General features: G+C 47.0%; 1 long non-coding RNA gene across 1 annotated transcript in view; it reads left to right on the forward strand.

The window, feature by feature from the left end:
* Positions 1 to 12473, forward strand: part of LOC142592631 (uncharacterized) — a 76765-nt gene extending 64292 nt beyond the window's left edge. The window contains exons 2-3 of the long non-coding RNA XR_012830749.1: positions 7532 to 8054; positions 12251 to 12473. This is a non-coding gene — a long non-coding RNA (uncharacterized LOC142592631). The remainder of the gene's footprint in view (positions 1 to 7531; positions 8055 to 12250) is intronic.
* The last annotated feature ends 3494 nt before the right edge of the window (positions 12474 to 15967 follow it).

The following is a 15967-nucleotide window of genomic DNA, read 5'->3' on the forward strand; positions in this document are numbered from 1 at the left end:
TGGAATTTATTAACTCCAGCAGGCTTGGCAGCGCAGGGAGCCGGGGACACACCTGCAACAGCAGGTCAGTATCTGTGGCCGCTGGAAGGCCGTGGCGTTTGTAAGTGTTGATCACCATGGAGCGTTTCTGCGCCAAGGATGGGCAGGTACAGAGAAGGTGCTCCAGAGCCTAGGGATTCCCGCACCTCTTGCAGGCCGGTGACGTGGCGTGGCCCTTGGCGTACAGCCGGGCCGCAGTCCAGATGCAACCAGTCCGCAAACACAGGAGCGTGGAACGGTCTCTTCTGGAGAGGCCGTTCTCTGGCAGCGGCTTGGGGGGCCTGCCAAGGAAACTAGCTTCATGCGGACTTGCCCGATTGCTCGATGCGTACTCGTATGGTCTCAGCCGGACCACTCGTCTCGTACTATCGTCTGATCGCATGATCTCTCGCTCGCACATGTTTGCCTTGCTTGGTTTGGTCTCGTTCGTGCTTGTTTAGACTGCCATGGTTTGCGATTGTTTGTCACTCCAGGCGCATTTTTGCCTTCGCCGTCGCCGTGATGTTCCGTATAAAGTCCAAAGTCGATAACACCGTTGCCGCGCGTCGTATGCAGTACTCGTATGTGCGAGTGAAAGCACGCGACGGAAGCCGACGATCGCGGCTCAATCTGGCGTGCGCGAAGGAGAAGGCGGAGAGCAAACGCGTAGTCTCCCGTCGCGCGAAAGGATGTGGGGGGATGGGAGGGAGGGAGGGAGGGAGGGGGAGTCGGCGTTGTGCTACGGCAGCAACTGCGCACTTCGCGACCAGGAGCAAGCGGAGCTGACGATCGTGGCTCAATCTCGCGCGCCTCATATGGAGGAAAGCGGGAAGGCATGCAGGAGGGAGGGCGGCTTCGACTCTGCCAACAAGCGTGTACTTTGCACGGCCGCGTGCGGTCGCGTGCTCCGTATCTTGAAAGGGATTTGCAGAAGACTCATACCTTTGTGCGCGCTGTGTTCTCGCCGCTCTTGCATTGATGCGAATTGACGAAGGTCACTTCGCTCGCTGCTGCTGCCGCGCTTGCTCACGTTTTGACAGCGGGTGTCCGCGCTCGTCGAGTCTTATATGTTCATCTTTGCTTCTTCGCGCTGACACTATGCTTGTTAATTCAGTTGGTAAGCGAATGTTTCCAACTTTGTACGGCCGATAAAACTACTATCCTTACTTCGTGTAGCTGCGTAGTAATTTGCTATTTCAATCCACCATTCGCCTTTCGGGCGAAACTGAGTTCTTTTTTATCTTATTGTATGCGCGACGCGAATTGTATTGTAATTTCTGGAAGCTAAGTGGCACCAGCGATTATAATGGAATCTTCGACGAGTCATGCATAAAAGCCGACACGCTTGACTCGCAGATCAAATTTTCGACGATTGCCGACTCTACTACATCTCTCTCTCTTTCTCTCAAATTCTTTGCCTCAATAAATCGCGAAATGAAAACACGTATAGAGCTGTGCTCAAATTTCGCATTACGGAGTATCGTAATCATCGGTGGGTATATTTCTGGACGGTGCTCCAGAAGGTCAGTTCAATTAGTTAAAATAATAAATTATTTGACTAAAGCGCCATCAATTATTTGGAATATAGTTCTGTTTATTTTAGGCTCATGTAGGGCATCACTTATGCTTGTGAATTTATTTTCTCTTATATTTATTTGAAGTTCATTGAATGCTTAGTGCAGGTACAAAAGTATAGATATTTAGTACAGAAAAAGGTTCCATAGTGTAAGCACTGTAGGGAGACCTTTTATGTTAACATGTTAAAAATGTTATGTTAAAATGATATAAATAAAGAAAGAAATCCTACTTAACAGCAAGAAAGCAGCGGGCTATAAAAATACAAATATACAAATACATATTGAGACAAAGCAATAATGCAACGGAAAACATAAAACGATAGGGTTAAGGCATAAGCTGAAGTTGGAAACGACGCAAACAGTATTCCAAACAACAAAGTTGAAGTTGCGTTTAAAAGACATATTGAATAAATGGTGCTACAGTACAACCATGATATTGCGAAGCTCATATCTGAAAGACGATATAGAAAAGGCACACTTAATATTATAAGACAAAGAATTCCAACGTTTCCTTAAAAAAAGATGCTCCTCTTTGAGAACCGTAGTTAGTTAGTACCTTGGGGAGTATAAAATTGCAATTGGAGAAAAGGCGCATAATATTTGAATTAGCTTGATTAATTAATTATTTTACGGTGCTCAAATACACCATTGACTGTCAAACTAGCCCTCTGGCCAAAATGTTTGCAGACCCCTGATTTAGACCACCATCAAGACAGCTGTACTTAGGTTAGATGAACACGTATTCACTATTCAGACTTCCATCAATAACAAGGCTGTGCCATGACATTTTACTGCCCAGATGGAAATTGGGAGCCGCGTTATTCACTCGGCAATACCTGCTAAAATAGGCTGCAACAACAACCGCACCTGGCACTTGAGTACCCGCTTTCCACGTTCTATTGGAGTGCCCGGAATACTAAGCACAAACGCAAAGTACGTGACCAGACAGACGATTTCGGTGTTCCGGAGAGAGAGCGCGCGGGCGCACGTTTTGCATCAAGAAAGTCCCTGGCATTTTCTTTCTCTTTCACTGCGATAGCAATTATATGCCAGGCGCATTTCTGCCGTCGCCGTTGCCGTGATGTCCCGTATAAAGTAGAAAAGCGATAACAGCGCCGCCGCGCGCCGTATGCTGTATCAATCTGGCGCGCACGAGGAAGAAAGGCAGAGCGCAAACGCCCCGTCTTCCGTCGCGCGAAAGGCCGGCGGAATGAGAAAGAGGGATGGGGAGGGGGGGGGCGTGTTGGGCTCTGGCAGGAACTGCGTATTTGGCGACTGGGCGCAAGGGGAACTGACGATCGCGGCTTTATCTCGCGCGCCATATATGGAGGAACGTGGGGGGGGGGCAGCGCGGGAGGGAGGAGGGGCAGCTTCGACCCTGCCAGGTGTGTGCTTTGCACGGCCGTGCGCGGTCGAGCGAGCCGTATCTTGAAAAGGGTCTTCAGACGGCTCATGCCTTTGCGCGCGCTGTGTTCTTGCCGCTGTCGCATAGAAGCGATGGACCGCAGAAACGTCACTTCGGTCGCTGCTTCTGCCGCGCTTGCATCACACCAGCGTACGGCGTTTTGCAGCGTGTGTCCGCGGTCATCGAGTGTGATGTGTTCTTGGTTGCTCCCGCGAGCTGACACCGCGCTTGTTAATTCTGTTAGCAAGCGAACGTTTCCACGTTTATATGGCTGATCAAACTACTATACTTACTTTGTACAGCTGCCTACTAATTTGCTATCGCAGTCGGTGCTTCCCGTTTTGGGCGAAACTGCGACTTTTTTCATTTTTTTGAAAGAGAATGAGCTTGAATTTTCTACCTCAACTGTACCATTACGCATGCTCTACATAGGACTAACAATGGATTAGATTCATTTTCTCATATTGCCGCGAAACTGTGGAACACCGCTCATATTGCCGCGAAACTGTGGAACACCTGACCGTATAGTATCACACTATCCACATCATTTTATTTATATAGGTGACTTGTTCGCGTTCACCTACTTAACTCAAGAGCAACCATGTTAACGAAAAGAAAGTTTTGCGCGCATTTGTAACAAAGCTACTGTATATATGAAATGTTTGCCTTGTTATCAAGTTGAAATCACTTCTGTTAAAAACGGACCTCTGCCACAACCCTTGAAAATGCTCAGGATCTTACCTGTATAAAAATGACATGTAGTATATGTACCAGAAACAGCAAAAATTGATTGAGTGATTGATTGATTGAAGGTTATAGAAATATCTGCCATGCCCCGGTTGTGCACGAAAAGATCGCGTACGCATATGTAGAGGATGCTCTTTTTTAAATTTTACCGAATTTTTAAAAATCGCTTCTGGCAGATGGCACAAATCTTGTCGTTGAGCTGCATCATTCGAAGCGGTGGACATAACTAGCACGGGAAACTGAAACACATATTCGTCTAATTCACAAAAATTCATTAAATAAATTCTTGATTTATTACTTTACGGTCCATATTGCAGTTTACGAATTGTAGCACAACACTTTACAAGACGTGTCCACTTGAAGTGCATCTTCGGGATGACACCAATGCCGAATTATTATATGCCAAAGTGTGGAACAAAATACATGGGCCTTCAAATTGCTTTTGGGCTTCGATGCACAAAAGAGCGTTTTGTTAAAATCATAGGCGGGACAACAATGCATTCTTACTGCCAGTTTGGTGGCACATATGGCCAAACTGGTGTCATTCAGGAAGTTCACTCCAAGTGAATATGCCTTGCAAGCTCAACAGCTACAATAACTAAATTGCAATATTTGCCCTAAAGTCATTAATCAAGAAATGAATCAGGGCATTTTTGTAAATTAGTTGAATATAGTTTCGGTATCTCGGCAAGTCCGCTTCTCTGAATAACCTAGCTAGCTGAAGGACTAGAATTATGTTATTAGCAACAGGTTATCCGCAATGTGGATTGTTAAGAAATTACCTAGGATACATCATACAAGAGAAATATTTTCAGAACACAATATCGTTCCAGTAAGAAAAATCTATGACTATCGCCTCAACCGAACACTTAAACAAGAACATTTAAATAAAACATCTTTTAATCTGGCCTGAGAAGGCGCGAACAAAACTACAAAACAAGAAATAAGGATATGTGGGAAATTAAAGCATTTCGAACAACACATGGTCTACAAACCTTAGAACACCGGCTTCCACAACTTTTTAATTACCTATTGAGGCAGGACATAATACCCCAATGTGTCACATTTCGGACACTCTTGGCTTACTTTCTTTCCTGAACTTTTTTTTGTTATTTCTTTATGTAACTAAAGCCAAATCGCTTTACAGAATTATGGTGTTACTCGATGTTATTCCTATGTTTTTCTGTTAAAGCGCCTTTGCCATGTCATTGCATTGTGTAAACCATTAGAAGCCTTCAATTTTTTTTTACCATGTGTGTATAGCTTAATTCTTTTTAAAAATAATTATGTAGCAGATGCAGCTTTTATGTAACATGTTTATATATTGTTCTGTAGTGCAATGTGACCGCCGTGAGCAGTGTTTCTTTTTGTGTATGTTGTTTTTATGTCACTTTGTATGCTACTGCCAAATAAGAGGGGCCGTTGCTCTGTCAAGCTGTTGAAAGACAGCTTTTACTTAGGTCCCCCTGCATCATCATGTATGACATGATGGTCGAAAAATATACTTACTAGGTGACTTTTGAAAATTCCGGAAATCTTAAAAAATGATCATCCCCTATAAAGTGCTAATCATAACCTTCACCGATTTGCTTTTCCTTCTCGTCCCCCTTCCATCAACGCCGAGTAGCACGACCGTTGGTATCAGGTCGGAGCCTTATCAAGGCCGACCTCTCCGCCTTCCAGTCGGATCTTCTTTCGCACGCTATGCATCTATGGCGTGCCGGTGCGTTGGCTGATTTTCTGCGACAGCAAGGCCCTCTCATTTCTGGGCATCATGCAAGTATCGTTCAATCTTCCCGATGTTTATCCTCCGGCGTCATTCCGACGAGCGACATCCTCAGCGTGGCCGCACATTGGACCGAGCCCGGTTCAGCGCCACGGCTCATGCGCGCTCCACATCGCGGCTCATTTCTCCGGCCAAGTGTGTCGCTTCTTTATCCTCATTCACCCCGTATTGCGCATCGTTCTGCGCATGCCCTACAGATTTCCCTCAACCACCTACCGTGGTTGTTTAGCGGCTTCGGCGTCGCGCCGGTCGAAGTCCCGGCCGCTATTTCGATGGTGACGAAATGCAAAAACACGCACGTGCCGTGCATAAGGTGCACGTTAAAGATCGCCAGGGGTCAAGGTTAATTCGCAGTCCTCCGCTACGGAGTGCCTGATAATCGGATGAGCTTTTGGCGCGTAAACCCATCCCCCCCCCCCTTTATTTTTACAGTGAAGCTGACAGTCTCCAGTAAAGCGGGATTGTACGTGTCCGCGTGCGAAGCTTTACTCACGCAAAACAAACGGCGGCTGGAAGACTGTGTTTGAGTTTCAGCGTTGCAGGATTACGTGTTCTCGTGCATTCCAATTACAATCCGATCCTATAATTTCTGAGAGCTGTGTGTAAGTCGTTCCTTAGAAATTTTGTGACGCATTTTAAGCTTGACAAATTAGTTCAATAATGCAGGTGCACCAAGCGGAGAGCATACTTAAATGAGCATGCATGCACAGTTCCGCACACCAACGTGCGGGTGCAATCAACGTGTGCGCACGATCTACCTGTCCTTGAGTACCTGTCTTTGGTGCGTGGGGGCACCTGTTGCACAGCGCGACTTCTACCGAATCAAAAAGTTACAGTGACGCTTCACTTCGGGAACGCGGATTACACGCAAGCCAGCGGTCACCACGAACATGCACCGCGGCGTCGAAGCGCTAACGGAAAGGGTGCGAACGCAGTGGCTCACTTTACCATAACCTCAACGATACGACGCCTGGTAGGCGACCGGGAAAGCTCATATTGCTATACATGCAAAGAAGAGACGCCGCGAATGTGCACAGTGACCATCGCGTTGTCGAAGCACGAACGGAAAGGGTGCGAACGCGGTCGCGGCAGCTAAATTTCGTCTGCAGCTTTGCTCCTCTTTCAAAGGGTAAAATGGGGGCGCTTTCGAAAAGCGAAGCTGCCTATGGCTGGATTCTAGCGGATCTCGTCTGCGTGGATATAGACCAACAATTTTTCATACGTGGGCCAATCCCAAAGATAGTGCAATGCCGGGCCGACCCACGTCGGAGGTGCAGTTCAGCATTAAGAGGCCCACCTTCACAGCTTCGCTGTAATCCTTCTTCACAGAGTGGTAGGGCACTGAATTTTATTTTATTTCCCTCTGATACCGCACGTGTGAGAGGGAAATGCACCTTACGAAATGTGAAATTGATAAACTCCTGGCGTTTGTAACAGGGCTTAGGTGGCACAGCTCCTGCAGATTATTACGCATCGCAAATGAACGCACAGGGCCTGGCTCATGATTGGTACGCGTCGCAGTAAAGAGAACAGCCACTGTAATGCAGGGATTCTTTTCACTCGAATATGTTCCTTTCGTATCTCCCACCGTTCCCCGTTTTCCCAGTCCCGGTGATAACGTGAGCGGAGCGCCGCTCGGACTGCTGTCGAAGCGCGAGAAGGAATAGAATAGGAATATAATCGTTGCATTATCTCGACCAAGTATTCTATGGCGGCACTGAAGGATATAAGCTGCTCAAATGGCACGCTTGAGCTGACAGCTTAACCAGCGCTCGTCTGGTCCTCTGGGATAATCTGCGGCAGGAAATGATCCAATAGACACGCTTAATACTCCTGCATTTAGTCTCATTAAAATTAGACATTTGCACACAACAGGCAACTGCACTCATGCACTACTTGGAGGGCGAACTGTATATCCGGTGGTCTAACGGCTGCATTTAGTCCAGCTTTTCCCAATTTCGGCTTAAGAGCGTATCTCGAATCCATACCGTATTGCAGCGGACCCTGAACGTGCTGACACTGGCGACTGTGGCTCGCACCTTGCTCTTGATGGTGATGGACTGCCGGAGCCAGTGGTCCCCTCCGTGACCCACGGTCACGTTGCCCTGCATCTCCGACGATGGGTCACCGCTGGCGGGTGACTGGGCCCGCCGCGCCGCCGGCCGCACGCCCTTCGGCGAGCACTCCCTCGCGCCGCTCATGGCCGATGAATTTGGACGGTCGCCTCCAGGGCCTGGCTTCCGGGGATAGCGGTGGTGTGGGTTCGATTTCGCGCTACCTGTGGTGCACACCCACTATGGAGGATCACGATGTTGATGTCGATTCACTAAAGGGACCTTAGAGAGAGGGGGGAAAGGCGCGCAGATTAACTAGATGCGAGTTTCCAGTTCCCTACTCTGCACTGTTGTGTATGGTGGAAAATAGGTATTGGGAAGAGGACAGAGAGGGATAAAAAAATCACGACCCATCCCACTTTATGAAGGCGGACGACCAGCCAAGCTGTGCAGCACACGACACAAAGGTATGTATATTGACACGTGTCCTTATCTTTTCCGTGTGACCGCTTGTCACCGCCTAACAAATGTTATCGCACATACCAGGACGTGATTGCATGTATCGGAACTTTCTGGAATGTTATCGATCGTTCCATCCGCTGTCTGTCCTCGAACCTTGTGTAATCTGATTGCATGTATGCGTGACGCGAATAGTGTAGAACTTTGTGGAAGACACGCTGGTCCCAGCGATTACTCTGGAATATTCGACGACTGATGTGTGAAAGACGACGCGCTTGACCCACTGATCAGGTTTTCGGCGATCGCCGAATGTGTTCGCGGCTATCGTTGTTCTTTGAGTGTAGCCTGCTTTTGAGAGCACAAGTTCGCCCAATAAAACGCTAGTTTAGTTTATCACAGCTTTTCTGCCTTCTTCACCGTCACTGCTACGTGACATCTGGTGGAGGTGCTTTACGTTCATGTACCGTAATTAATGCACCGATTACCGTAAGCCGTAATCCAAGCACGGACCGCAAACACAACACCAACGTCGTCCCGGAACGTCTAGCAAGCCGCCGGCAACATCAGCTGCCCCCGGAACACGGACTTCAACCATAGACGACCAAGAAGATCGTCCAAGCAGATTGTCCAGAGGCGACGAACAAGACAGCCCCAATAGTTCTGCAGCAGCCCAGGGAGCCACAGACGTTCCGCGGTTCCACATTTGAGAACCCGGAAAGCTGGCTGGAGACGTATGAGAGGGTTGCTACGTTTAACCGCTGGAACAGCGACGACAAGCTTCGACATGTCCATTTCGCAATGGAAAATGCGGCCAGGACGTGCTTCGTGCGGGAAGCCACCTTAAGAACGTGGGACTTATTCCGAACAGGCTTCCTGCAAACATTCACAAGCGCCGTGCTTAAAAGCGCGCCCAAGCGCTACTGGAAACCCGAGTACAGCCTCCCAATGAGACGATAGCGATCTTCACGGAGATGGCCTGTCTTTTCTGGCACGACCCGGAAATGTCGGAGGCGAAAAAAGTCCTCCTCCTGATGCGGGGCGTCAAGGAAGAATTTTTCGCCGAACTGATTCTCAACCCGCCTTAGACCATAGCTGAGTTTTCTGCAGAGGCATCGACGATCGAGAAAATTCTGGAAATATGCACCCGGAAATCTAACCGCCAGGTTCTCACGCCGCAGTACGCCATCCAAGGACTGGGTTCCGACGACTTTAAGAGACCATCAGGGCCATTGTGCGCGAAGAATTGCGCAAGGTCTTGCCTTCGTCACCGCCTCAAGTGGCCTCGATCGCCGACATAATGAAAGATGAGGTTCAGCGATTGCTTGGAGTTCCTCAGGTACAACCTTAATTACCGCACCCCAGCCAGAAGCGATGACCTACGCCGCCGTCACACGCCGCCAAGGTCCCCCTCCACGACCGCGCCAGGGCCCTGTAACGCCGCAATTCCGTCGTCCGCCGCCGCCGCCAGCACGCCCACCCGTTGCCAAGCACACCTACGCGAGAAAGACGGACATTTGGCGAGCCCTCGACCACCGCCCGCTCTGCTATTCCTGCGGAGAAGCCGGCCATGTGTACCACCGATGCCCATGCCGCGACTTGGGACTGAGAGGGTTCGCCGTCAACGCGCCGCGTCCACAGCTTGGGGAGCGCCCACGTGACAACGCCGATTAGCTAGCCGCCACTCAGTGCAACTCTCGACGACCGTCCTGTTCGCCGTCACCAGGCCGCTATCTGTCGCCGCAACGACGAACATTCACTGGCCCAGCCCGAGGCCGGTTTGTCAGCCCTTATCTGGAAAACCAAAAGCAGCGACCGATGGAGGTGCGGTTGCCCTTCGTCGAACTGACGAATATCCTCTGCCGCCAACGAAGACGCCGAAGAGGCTATCTCAACGACATAACAACGACGATACACGGCCTTCTCGACGAAATCTGGCAGCAAAGAATGCGCCGATGAAAGACGGCCTGACGACGCGACGTTCCAGCCACAGCTCAACGCGCAGCCGTCATCCGACGCCAAGACCTAACTGTAACGCAAGACAACGAACCACCGACCTCTACGTGCTTCTCGACGGCCACGCAGTCACCACCTAAGTAGACACATGCGTGCCTCATAATCAGAAAGTGGTTTTGGCACGTAAAACCCCAAATATTATTATTAAGTAGACACAGGAGCCGATTAATCCGTAATGAGTGGACCCATCACGGCCTAGTTGAAGAAAGTTAGGACTACATGGGAAGGCCCTCAAATTCGGACAGCTGGAGGACACCTCAAAACGCCGACTGGAATCTGCGCGGCAAGAATTACTGTTCATGACCGGACTTACCTTGCCACCTTCGTTATCCTCCAACAGAGTTCACGAGACGTCATTCTCGGCATGGGCTTCCTGAACCAACGCGGCGCAGTCATCGACCTGAAGTCGAAATCGATAACGCTGTCGGAAGATGAAGTGTTACCGCCGGAGAGCTCTCGTGGTCACCACGCCTTGAGCGTGTTCGAAGATTAAGTGAGCATCCCACCGCGCTCCAGCCTTACCATTTTCGTCGGCACCGAAACACCCGCTGACGTAGAAGGCCTCATCGAGGGTGTACAACATCTACTACTCGACCGTGAAATTCGTGTCGCAAGAGGAATCGCTGAACTGCACGGAGGAAAAACGAAGGTGTTGCTGACAAACTTCAGCCAGGAGTTCAAGCACGTCAACAAGGGCACGACAATCGCGTACACCGAGGAAATTGTGGAAACCAGATATGCGTTTGACCTCTCGGATTCTGCCGCATCTAACCTGACGACCATAGTTCCCGAACCAGACTTCGACATAAATCTAAGTCACCTCACGAGTAAGCAGCAATAGATCAGTAGTCTTCTACGACAATACAAAAAGTGTTTTTCGACGTCATCGAGGATTCGACAAACACCAGTCGCAAAGCATCGCATAATAACTGAAGAGTGAGCTCGACCACTCCGCCGGAGCCCTTACCGAGTTTCGACGCGAGAACGTGACGCTATTAGGCAACAAGTCGACGAAATGTTGCGCGATGACATCATCCAGCCATCGAAAAGCCCGTGAGCATCTCCTGTAGTCTTGGTGAAGAAAAAGGACGGAACCCTACGTTTCTGCGTCGATTATCGTCCACTGAACAAGATCACGAAGGATTCCAGAGACGGACGACGCATTGGATCGGCTCTACAAGGCTGAATACTTCTCATCGATGGACCTCAAGTCTGGCTGCTGGCAAATAGAAGTCGGCGAGAGAGATCGCGAAAAGACCGCCTTCATCACGCCAGACGGCCTCTACGAGTTCAAGGTGGTGTCATTCGGACTGTGCTCGGCGCCTGCAACGTTTTAGTGCGTCATGGACATGGTGTTAGCAGCAATGAAGTGGCAGACGTGTCTTGTTTACTTGGATGACGTCGCTGTCTTCGCCGGAAATTTCGACGATCACCTTAGGCGGCTTCAGTGCGTGCATTCCTTGGCATGTGTGCCTACGATAAGCGCTTTGTCAAGGACTCTTCGCGCATCGGAGAGCCGCGAACGCATCTAACCAAATGTGATGTCGAGTTCAAGTGGGAAACGCCGCAGGCTGGCGCACTTCAAGAACTCAGACCACGCATGCAGGCGCCGCCGGTACTTGCGCACTTCGACGAGGACGCCTATACACTATAAGAAATTTAACACCCTTAAAGGTGTAAATGACTTGTCCCATGGGTGACACCCCTTTTGGGTGTATTGCTACACCCCAAGCAAAGGGGTGTAAATTCCACCCCACAAAGGAAAGGTTGTTAATATGACGTCACCTTGCCTATGGGTGTAGAACAAATAACACCCTTCCTATATGGGTGTAACACAGACACCACCGTTTCAATATGTGTGTAGCACGGACAACACCCTTCCAAAATAGTGTTATCGCTGCAAGTATTTGAGCGTTCGCTACAGCCATGCAGTTAATGGACAGACTAGCTGTTGTGAATGCTGCCTAGCCTTAGCTATGGTACTACCTTGTTCAGAATGAGCCAGAATGTGTGAGGCGTCCTCATATTGCGCTTCTGTTCTGTCATCTGGTAACATATATAACGTGCGACCTTTTCAGGCAAAAAAATTTATGTTTCACGATCGCAGCAATGCACAACCAAAAGCATGATGTTACATACATTTCTGAAATAATTAAAAATCTGCACTTTTCTTGCTCAAAAATGTTCGCAGCAACACCAGCTTGACCAGGAGGGAAAGCCACCACAGCTCGTTGTTATAGCTCATATTGAATGCAATAGAGCGCAAGCAACGCATGGATTGGCGATGGTAACCAGTGCAGTACTGCAGAAGCATACGTTTGCCTCTCAAGCAGTTTTTTGCCGTTTTAAGCACCTCTTTTATACCTCTAGTCATTAAAGTTGTCATTTATCTCCACGGGATGCTTCTACTAGTACCTTCACATATATAATGACTTAAAGGTAGCACTCGAAGCCAAAGAACAAAGTGCAACGAAGCGCTTCCACTTAGAATAATGTTTCAACATTTACAAACAAAACTGCATGTGTAGCTTTTGTAGCTTTTTAATATATAAGCATGCACTATTTCCTGAAATTTATGTATGCTCTATTTACTGCCAGTGACCTGCTTATACCCAATAATTTATTGTATTTTTCACTCTGTTCTTGCACTGAATATTCCACAGGCATTGTATGTTAAGCTATCAGAATAACAATCAGCTAGTCTAAGGTTACTTAATTGAACAAAATCATTGTGAAATTTGTGACGAAATGTCAGCAAAAATACTTATTATTTCATTAAAGAGAAATGGTTACATAATAAAGTTTGCACATTTTAAAAGTAAAAAGGAAGATAAGGAGTAAAACCATACCAATACAAAAACATAAGCGCCGAATAATGGCACAGGCTTGTTCAATTAAATTTTTAGCAGAAAAGTTTTTTAAAATAACCGAACTACAAACTATCACATGTTTTCATTCGGAAAGCACTGCATCTTATCATAAAGTACGTAAATAACCTGCCACATAAGAAAGAACAAGTCTGAGTGTGTCTATGGGACCAAAACATGGCTAGTAATAACTAGTGAGCACTGCACAAAAGTTAAACATGAAAACTGGTTATAGTAAAGACAAATACTTCGTTCAGCTGAACTGCAAAATATTGCAAATATCACAAGGAGAGCATAAAAACTGGGCTGGACAGAGCACTGACTGTTAGTTATAGTGGCAATATACACACCAAATCAAAGCAAAAAGACAAAACTAAACTGCTGGAAAGGGTCATGTCTCTCCAAGAGACCATTAAGGAACAAAATGGATACTTTTTTATAATTCCATCTAATTTTTATAATTCCATTGCTGATCTAATTAAACTTTAGACACATGACCCCCTTGTATGTCACAAATGCCCTGTTCTCATTACCTATGCATGATTACCAGCCTTGGTGAAAGAATGACTTGACTAATGTTTTGGAGAAACATCGGTAAAAATGCTGCTTGCTCTCAACTTACTGTTGTTACAGCACACTTGTGTGATGTTGTGAACGTAGTTGCCTATAGGGCTCAAACACCATGTTTTGGCTGCACAGGTACCGTCTACCGAACACCTGGTTCAAGATAACTTGCATCTCGGAGTGTGCAGTCACACTGGTGGACAGCATTTCTTTCACCTTGCCTGTTGATAAAGCCTCAGCAGCTGCAATCACTTACGACTGCTCGTAAAGGTGCCATAAGGTCAGGCAACAAATACAGGTACCATGTAGCAAAACTTTCAGAGTGCATTGTGTGAGTCGAGGTCTGTAATTTGGGCTTTAGTTCGTGAGCACTGCCACAGTCACTATTCATTGAAGCTCATAAATTTCAACCACATCAACAAAATAAATTAGGACTAGAGAGAGAATAGAATTTATTGATAGGAAAGGCCGAGAGGCTGACCTGAGCTAGTGCAAATTAGGACAGTTCCTTCGGTACGGTGGCAGGTGCTCTACTGCAGGCTTTCTAGAACCATGCATTGTCTTCAGACAGTGCCAATACAGCCTGTAGCACATCTTTCAAGCACTCCAGATAAGTACACCGATTACATTGTACACAGAGCATCTGGTGTCCATTTACCTATAGAGGTAAGGTAGCCGCGAGAACACCTTTTGGCACAGGCATGCAGCAGACTTTGTCCCCTGAAATGCAAGTGCCATTTGGTACTTCAGTGCCTGTAGTGTCCTTTACACCTTAATGTATATTGAATACATAATAGTAACATGAAGATGACAAAAAATGCAGCCATCAACTGTGTGGGAAATCTGTGTGCAAGCTCATCTCTTATCAAGTATACCTGTAGGCATTGCGACCAATGTGCTCCGAAGATGTATGAGGCATTAGTCATTGCAGAGCTGTAAGGACATGACCATACTAGGATGATTATGTTTTCGACGCTTTTTCCCCCTACTTTCAATCTTTTGAAACGTGCATGCTGTAGTCATGAAAACAAAAATGCTACAACCGGCGTGTGGTAAGTTTTCCATCTTATTTCCTAGCAGCTCACTGAAACGAGCCACGATGACAAATTCAAATGCTGTTACCTCATCAGTCATTCAAATTTCTCAAAGACTAACAAAACCAGACAGGCATTAGAGTGAGCATCACTTAAATACATTACACTGGTATAAAAGTTATTGAACCGCTTTGTACCATGTAAAAATGTTAGAAACATCAAACATGCTCAGATTCTACGGCCAACCATGAAAAGTAAAAAAAATAAGCTTTCTTGAAGGGGTTCAGAAGCCTTACAACTGGCAGTCTTGGCGATGGGCATGCTGATAGATGAGCAGCCATTCCACTGAGACGAGAATGTTGAGGGCTTCGCATGGAAGTCTTCGAGACACTGAAGAGTAGTTCTTGGACCACATGAACGAGGTTGCTTGCATACACATCGTGTGGGCCACCATACTGAATACATGGTGTTACCGAAACCTTTTCTCCCTGCATTGTGGTGAAAAAGCATGGTTAAGTTTAGACGATACTTAAAATGCAAAAAAGAAAGAGGTGAGGCATGTAGACAGGACACAAGAGTAGAGAAGTGGACAACACGAACGCGAAAAACAGGAAAAATTTTCATGAAATTGTTTTAATACATAACATTTTTGTATTATGTGTCATTCATTATGAGGGGTCATAACCGCAACATATTTCATGTATAAGCAGGCGGAATTATCAGCTTAGTCAGTTTGTACAAGCTAGTTTGAGGCAAGAAATCGAGTTTCACAAAGACAACCTCAACATTTTTGATTGAAAAAGGAACACCTCAGATGACATGCAGCGTCCTGTGAGTTGGAAGTGCACGGTTCAAGAAAAGCAAATTAAAACTGCCGCACCGATCCCGAAAAAAGATAATTGATAGGTTTTAATAGCACAAGCGCATCTTTGGCCAAAGAGCGCCAAGTCTATACTTCAAAAGATAAACTTAGCGCATCCTTAGAAAGCAAATATATAAAGATGACTGATACCTCTCTGCACTACAGTTGCTTTGCTCTAGCATGAAGTCATTCTAATGCGTGCACACGTACATACACACGCTACACCCAAGTGTAACAGCTGCAGAATTAAAATTGGACAGCAAAGAAGTTGCAACCTTTAAGCCTTGATCCCGAGCTGTACTAGTGACTGGAGGTAGTACCAATATCGCCAATGACGAGTCGCACTCTTTCTGCCCGATGTTATGCTGCTCTGACTGTCAAAGATGAGTTACAATCGGCATTGTAGGCAAGCTGCCCTCAAAAGCAGCTTTTATTTTTGTGTTATTTCTAACCAGAGACAAATGAAGCAATATATTTATAGAATGATGACACCGAGAAAATGAGTACATAAAAAATTTGGAAAATTTGGTACATTTTTCCGGACATAACTTGGGGTTAACGGGTAAAGCGGCAATCCCGAA

The sequence above is a fragment of the Dermacentor variabilis genome, chromosome 9, assembly GCF_050947875.1.
Source record: "Dermacentor variabilis isolate Ectoservices chromosome 9, ASM5094787v1, whole genome shotgun sequence".
In the NCBI taxonomy this organism is placed as follows: Eukaryota; Metazoa; Arthropoda; class Arachnida; order Ixodida; family Ixodidae; genus Dermacentor; species Dermacentor variabilis.